Consider the following 6,000-nt stretch of genomic DNA (forward strand, 5'->3'; position numbering starts at 1 on the left):
TATCTCTAGTGTAGACCTTTTTTTCCCCTGAGCTTTGGACCCATATATCCAACGGCCCAGTCTTTCTCCTTATACTCCTATTGGTCCACCGATGTTCCAAGACCCAGTGGGGTGTGCCGGGCCTGTCCAGGACCTCCCCCCCAGCTCTCTGCGCCCAGGCCCACATCCACAGGGCTCCCAGCCCAGATGTCAAGCGTCCCCATCACCACTTTCCTGCTTGCTGTTCCATCCCTGAGAACCCATCTGAGCCTCCTTGCCTCACCCCCTCCCTGACCTCTGCTCATCCCAGGCCCTTCCTGTCCTCCCCTTGCTCTCCTCCCCTGCTCCCCTGGGACCTATCAGCACTCACTCCCCACCTCCACAGCTGCCGCCAACAGCTGGTCCCTGACGGAATGTGCAGCTGCTGAGAGCCACATGTGGGGAACAGGCTGTGCACAGCTACCCCTGGGGCCAGGCGGGGGTGGGGGGTGGGACCATCTGTCTGTGTCTGTTCATGCATCTACTACACACACACACACACACACACACACACACACACACACACTCCTAACCTCCTTCTTAAGGGATGGTGGTGGACAGTATTGATTTGGTCCCTTTCTCTGCCCCTGGACTGCAGGGTTCATGCCCCATCAATGGGGGTCCAGTGGTCCCAGTTTGGGGTCCCTGATGGCAGACTGGCTGGGTCCAGCTATCTTGGTGCCGGATAGTCCCTGTCCCTGTGTGCGGGTAGCACAAAGCCTCCCCAGAGCTTGCTGAGGACCAAAACGGTGGCCTGGTTGATCAGAGCCTCTCTTTCTTTCCCAGACCCTGGGGGGTGGCCGGTGACAGAGGAAGCCAGAGGCCTCAGACATTCCAGAGCCCCCTGGGCAGCGCCTGAGGCTCCAAAGGAGTCTCAGCCCTGGGGCAGCGCCAACGGCATCTGTCCCGGTTCCCACACTCTGGCCTCTGGAATCTCCACGAATTTCTCTTCCATGTGTGCATGATGTCAGCAGGACAAGGACACTGGGGATAGAAGGAAGGGAGGCACTGAGGACACTATGCTCCCAGAAGTTAGATGGCCATGGGGAATGGGGATGGGGGAGAGCCCCCCCACCATAAGGAGAAGATGACTCGGCCTCTTGCTCCCAAGCCTAACTAGGTCTGGACACAGCCCGGGGCATTCCTATCAGAGCCCCTTGCTATCTCTAGGGCCTCAGTTTCCTCATCTGTAAGACAGAAATAAGACTAGCAGCTACCTCCTAAGTGTAATATGGAGGCTATAAAATCTTGACCCTTGTTGGAGTTCCTTCGTGATGTAGACACAGCTCTCTCTCTCACCATTTCCCTGACCTCCACCCCAGTCCTGCCATTTTTCATGTTTTAGAACACATAATGTAGGTTCATACTTCTGAGTCTGTCCATCTTGAAAGCCTTTTCCTTTTTCTATCTGGAAAACTCCTACTCAGCCTTCAGAACCCAGCACATAAGCCCCTTTCTAAGATGCCTGTCTAGACTCCCTTGGGCACTGGTACTGCTTCTTTGTACTCCAATGGTTCCCTCTATGGCAGCCTGATCTTCCCATACTGTACTGTCTATTTACCATCCCTGACTGGCTCTCAGGAAGCTGTCCTTCCTGGGGAGGATGGCCACTCTCAGGAGCCCAGACACAGCACCCACCCATAACTTGCGGGTGCCAGAATATAACCAGGACATGGTTCTAGGCTCACCCTGATACTACCTGGTAGAACTGCCTCCCCCAGCCCCCAGCCCCTAGTCCCACAGGTTTGGTCTTAACAGGAAAAGGAATTACTTTGTCCTTACCAGCTGTCAAGGCATTTCTTAAACCCAGGAAACAGCCACTGTTTCCTTTCCCCCACCCAGGGCAGCCAAGCCAAAGTCCCACTGTACAGATGGGGAAAACTGAACCCCAGAGAAGAGAAATTAGCAGTAAAGACTGGATTAGAACTCAGGGCTCCTACCCCAGTCTAAAGCCCCAAATCCCTTTTTCCTACCCCTAACTCCCTCTTGCAGGTTAGAGCTGGGAAGTGATAATGGGGTCAAGGCAGGGCCCCACTGGGTTGAGCGGGAGCCCTGAACTTGGGAAACAGCTGTTCCTCACCTCTGGCTGTGACTGGAATTGGGTCCCACTATGCTCCCTGGTATTGACAAGGAAACCTCCCTCTCTTGCACCACTAGTAATGATGAAGAATTTTAAGACCACCTGGGGACAGATGGGCATGGGTCCATGGCCCACAGAATGTGTGTCAGCTCAAGTTTTCCAGGAGACAGATGCTAAGACAAATGAGAGGTGCAGATTTATTGGGGACACCACCTGTAAAGATAAAGAGAAGGAGCAGAAGTAAGACCAAAGAGCCTTTTCTGAGCATGGTGGAGTTCTGACGCCTGTGAAGGAGAGAGAGCAGGAGGGAAGATGGTGGAAGAAGAGCCTCAGACTGCAACACAGCTCTGACAAGGTCTAGGTCAGGCCCCGAGCAGAGATTATCCACTAGGGGAGTCCCAGAAATAGTGAGCAGAAATAGCCCAGCTCTGGTCTCCCTATGGTGCCCAGCCACCAACTGGGAGCGGTCCAGGGAACCTCTGCCATCTGCTCCCCGAAAGTCCCCGTGGATCCAGGTCACAGCAGCAGGGGACTATTAGCTAACGATGCTCCTCACAGCAGCTTCTCTTGAGGACACATAGGAGTGACGGCTACCCCCCCCAGCAGCCGCCGAGGGTCCGTGCTTGGGAAAGTCACCCAGCCAGCGAGCAGGTGTCAAGTTCACGTTCCTGCATTGCAGGCATCCTAGCCTAACCTTTAAACCTCTTGGATCTTCACAGGGCTTGATGTGGGAGGTGGGTGGGGGACTTCACCAGAGGAAGGAAAGAATGAAGATTCAGAGGAAGTCAGGTGGGAACATTCCAGAGGGAATAGCTGTGAACCCGGAGCAGCTGGTTGGCATTACATGTCCTTTCAGCATCCACCAGCATGTGTCCTCAGATGAGTCGCTTCTCCTCTCTAACACGCGGCTTTCACCTTTGCAAGATGGGAATAAGAGAATATCTCGCTCACGCCTCCCCTGCCCAGATCCGAAAACAGTGGGACGAGGGGACCAGTTGGTTTGTGTCTGGAAAGATGGCTGTGTCTCTTACAGAGGTGCCCATGAAAGGCCACTCCTGAAACTTCCCCCTGGAGGAACCAAGTGGCAGAATACTATTTGTACTACATCTGAGGTTCAGGGGGACAGAGCTCAAACTAACAATGAAAGCTCAAATTTTATGTGTGTTTTATCTTGAAATGATACACAAGAGAGTCAGTATAGCGTAGCACTGAAGATGTAGACAACTTGAGTTTGAATCAAACTCTGCTATGGACCGTGGGTGAGTTACTTTGCCTCTCTGAACCTCAGTTTCCTCTTCTGTAAAATGGGATAATAATAGTACCTACTTCATGGGGTTATTTCGAGGATCAAATAAATCGGTTTATAGAAAGCACATAGGACAATCATTCTGTTTGTTGTTACGATGTGAATTTGTCATTTATTCCTGTGAGTTACCTGTTTGTAAAAAAATTTTTAATGGCTTACTGTCAAAGAAAACCAACCACCGATAAGGAAAAGTAAAGGCAAAGGAAGAGAACACACTTAGCCCTCAAGGCTCAGCCCTCAGGTCTTTCAGTTTTGCAGGTTGAAAAGTGAGGACACAACAGAGGAAAAAGAATTATGACCGTGATTTCTCCTTTCCCTTGTTCCAAGGCACAGTCACACTTCTTCTGTGTTACAGCATTTTTGCTCCCAGATCCAGTCCAAGATCCTGTCAGAAAATGGAGGATTCAGTTATGGCACCAGAGGGTTGAGTCTGTTTGCTTGAGGCCTGGGCAGGGGAAAGTTAGGGTTCAACGACCTCCCCCACCACCCTTCCGTACCCCTGCCCTTTCCCTCGCCTTAGACATGGCCCATCACCTACAACCAGCGTGAGCAGCTCTGGGACCGCTGGCCTTACAGACTTTCTGAAAACTTCACAACGAGACCGAGACATCTCAGAACACAAATTCTCCATGACGTTTTCAAGTAGGTGACCTCACAGCCCCTGAAGGAATCTGCTCGATGGGAGGTGTATGGAAGGATGTGGATGAGGAGTCACATTTCTCCTTCTCCCTGGTGACTGGCTGGAAAGGTGGAGGACCTTCAGGTGGGAGAATCAAAGAGGCACATTTGGGGCTAGTCTTGCCTGGAGGCCGGGGAATGGCTAAGATAACGTTGGAGGCCTCTAGTGATAGCAGGCAGATGGGAGCGTAATGACTTGTGGGAGTTGACCTCCAAGATGGCCGCCGATTTTCTCCACTTCCTAAGTTCACACCCTTGGATCATGCCCTCCCACACTGTAACAGTTTGGTCTTCATGATCCACCGCACGTGGTAGAAGCGATAATATGTCACTTCTGAGGCTGGGACTTCAAGGACAGTTTTTTTTAAAGGAAGTTTGCCTTGTCTGCTCTTGGTTACTTTGGGGGAAGCCACAGTTACGTTGTGAAGACACTTGGGCAACCGGAACTAAAGCTGCGTGCCGACACCCATGTGTGTGCGTGAGCAGATCCCCCAGCTCCCGCAAGCGTGCAGGTGACTTCAGCCCCCAGCTGACAGCCTGACTACAACCTCCTGAGACACTCTGAGCAAGACCCTCTGAGCTCAGCTGCTGCTAGGCTCCAGCCCTACAGAGACCATGAGATAAGAAATGTTTGCTGCTGTAAGCTGCTAAGTTATTTGGGGTAATTTGTGACACAGCAATAGATAACTAATGTGCCGTAAGACTCCCGTGCCTTTGGTTTCCTACCCACATGGGGGATGCTTTGGTGGTCTTTTAGGAGAGATATTCAAAATACTTTACAACCAATTCAGAAATGACATTGGCTACAAACGGCAGACAGTTCTAACAGCCCTGAATTCAATTGTTCAATTATAGGCACCTTTTAAAAAATCTTTTAAAGATTTTATTTATTTAGAGAGAGCAAGAGAGAGCAAGGGGAGGGTCAGAGGGGGAGGGAGAGAGAGAATCCCAAGCAGACTTAGTGCTGGACACAGAGCCGGATGCAGGGCTTGATTTCAAGACCCTGAGTTCATGACCTGAGGTGAAAGCTTAACCATCTGAGCCACTCAGGTGCCCCAATTATAGGCATGTTTTTTGAGCCCCACTTGGGGGTCACTTTGGGAACACCAAAATAAAACCGGAGATTTCTCCTTTGCACTATGGGACAAAGAGCCATGGAGCTAAAATGGGAGAGAGTTATCTCTCCCTCACGAAGTACCAGGTTCTGAGGGAGTCTAGCTGAGGAAAGTGTTTTGTTTTTTTTTTAAGATTTTATTTATTTATTTGACAGACAGAGGTCACAAGTAGGCAGAGAGGCAGGCAGAGAGAGAGGAAGGGAAGCAGGCTCCCTGCCGGGGCCGACGTGGGGCTCGATCCCAGGACCCTGGGATCATGACCTAAGCCGAAGGCAGAGGCTTTAACCCACTGAGCCACCCAGGCACCCCATGAGGAAAGTGTTTTGAGCTAAGTCTTGACAGGGCCTCAGCAGATGGAGGGGAAAGCAAGTGGCAGGAGAAATGAGGGTGGTGGACAGAATGGGGTAGAGGTACTGGGCCCAGGTTTGATGGGCTGTGGAGGGCACTGGGGTGCAGGAGGAAGGATAATGGGAGGGCTGAGGTAGAGACTGAGTCACCCTCTTCCTCCTCCGTTTCACACCCTCTCTTATCTCCTCTTCCTCCCACTCCATCCCACCCTCCCTTGCTAGCTCCAGATGGGAACATAGAGTCCACGCCAAGAGCACCGCTAGGAGAAGCTTGCCTTCTGATGGGCTCGGGCTGCCGAATCTCCCCCCAGGGTGGTCTTCACGTAGACCCTCGTACCCCAGGATGGAACTGATCTCAGGCCTGCTTGCTACAGGTCTCGCCAGGGGCATTTCTCCAGGAGGCCGTCAGTCAGTCAGCAGACACAATCGTGAGGAAGGCAGACAAGACAACATACG

The sequence above is a fragment of the Neovison vison genome, chromosome 2 (genome assembly GCF_020171115.1).
Source record: "Neovison vison isolate M4711 chromosome 2, ASM_NN_V1, whole genome shotgun sequence".
Taxonomy (NCBI): domain Eukaryota; kingdom Metazoa; phylum Chordata; class Mammalia; order Carnivora; family Mustelidae; genus Neogale; species Neogale vison.